Here is a 1739-nt window from a genome sequence, read left to right on the forward strand (position 1 = left end):
TAATGAAATGATTCATTATTGGCAATGATCCTCCCTGCGTTTTCAGAAGCTTGCTAAATCAAAGCACATGTGTAATATCACTATGCTTCCTGTCATCTAGGGCTGGTGAAACTCGTCAGATTTTGAAATTTTGACCTCTCCTAGTTGGGCCCTGCATGGCTGTGTTTCAGGGTTGAACACAGGACCTGGGTACTGACTATGAACTCATTGCAGAAGCTCAGTTCTTTATCATTTGGTGTCACAGCTTTACTTCTGGTATCTGTGTGTGTATGTTTGTGTGCATGTATGTGTGTTCATATACTTGTCCTGGAGCTTCAACTCAGGACCTGAACACTGTACCTGAGTTTCTCCTGTACAAGGATAGCACTCTACCACTTGAGGCACACAGCCACTTCAGGTTTTTTTCTTGTGATGTAGTACTAAGGAATGAAACCCAGGGATTCACACATGCAAAGCACTGTACTCCGAAGACACATTCCCAGCACTCTACTTCAGGTTTCTTTCTTTTGTTGGAAATTGGAGGAATTTAAATCTAGGCCTGGGTGTTATCCTTGAGCTCTTTAGTGAAAGCCAATCGCTCTACCACTTGAGCAACAGCACACCTTCAAGTTTTTGGTGGGTCACTGGAGAGAAGCGTCTCAAGGAATTTCCTGCCCAGGCTGGTTTTGGACTGTGATCCTCAGCTCTCAGCATCCTGAGTACCTAGGATGACAGGCACGAGTCAGCAGCGACTAGCTTCCACTTCAAGTTTCTAAGTGGTGAATAGGAGATAATAGTCTCATGGGACCTTTTGTGTCTGGGATAGTTTTGAACCCAGATCGTCAGATCTCAGTTTCCTGAGTAGGCAGGATGACAGACCTCAGCTACTACATGACTAGACAGTAACACTCTATTGCAAGAGGGTCCTTGGCTCCACATGGTAGGGCGCTACCCATGATCTCCACTGGTAAGTGTCAGTGGCTAGGCCCTGAGTTCAAGGTTCATGATCAAGAAACATAAACCAAAACAATTGTCAGCAGGAGACAACTCACTAGAGTTAGGTACATACATAATTTTGGCCCTAACATGAGGACATATCTGAGCCACAATTTCTCATCTGCACAATCATCTTACTTGTGTAGCTCTTAAAAGAACCAGATGAAAAAATAAAAAATTGCACCCCATGAAGGACTCTGCACACAACTCATGAAAGACTCATGACATAGCTGTAACCCACATAATGTCATTAGAAATAGGTGGCTTTCATCAGTATCACCATTCTTTCAGAAACACGCCACAAACAGTCCAAATTTAAATTTTAGAGGGGTGAGATTTTTTTGGGGGGAGTCAGCCACGGGGATTGCACTGAAATGTTGGGGGTACTGTCCTAAGATCTTTTGATCAGACTAGAACTCTAACACGTTAAGCCATAGCTCAGTGTTTTACAGACTTCCTGCCAGGGCTGGGTTTTAAACCCACCAGTGTCAGATCTCAGCCCCCGAGTATCTTGGATGACAGGATGAGCAAGCCAGCAGCATCTAGTTCATGGAACTGGGTTGCAGCGGTTTACCTCTGGCTAATTCAGGTTAGATGGCAACTTGAGTAAGGGTCTACACACAGTCCCTAAGCCTTTATGCTCAAAGCTAGTCCTCGAATGTTTGAGCTACAGCAAAACTTCTAGATTTTTCTATGCACATGGTAGTGAGGAATCCAACCAAGGGCTATGTACTTACTAGGTGAGCACTCTACCACTGAGCCCC

Source organism: Dipodomys merriami, unplaced genomic scaffold, assembly GCF_024711535.1.
Source record: "Dipodomys merriami isolate MVZ:Mamm:240054 unplaced genomic scaffold, mDipMer1.0.p SCAF_689, whole genome shotgun sequence".
NCBI lineage: Eukaryota > Metazoa > Chordata > Mammalia > Rodentia > Heteromyidae > Dipodomys > Dipodomys merriami.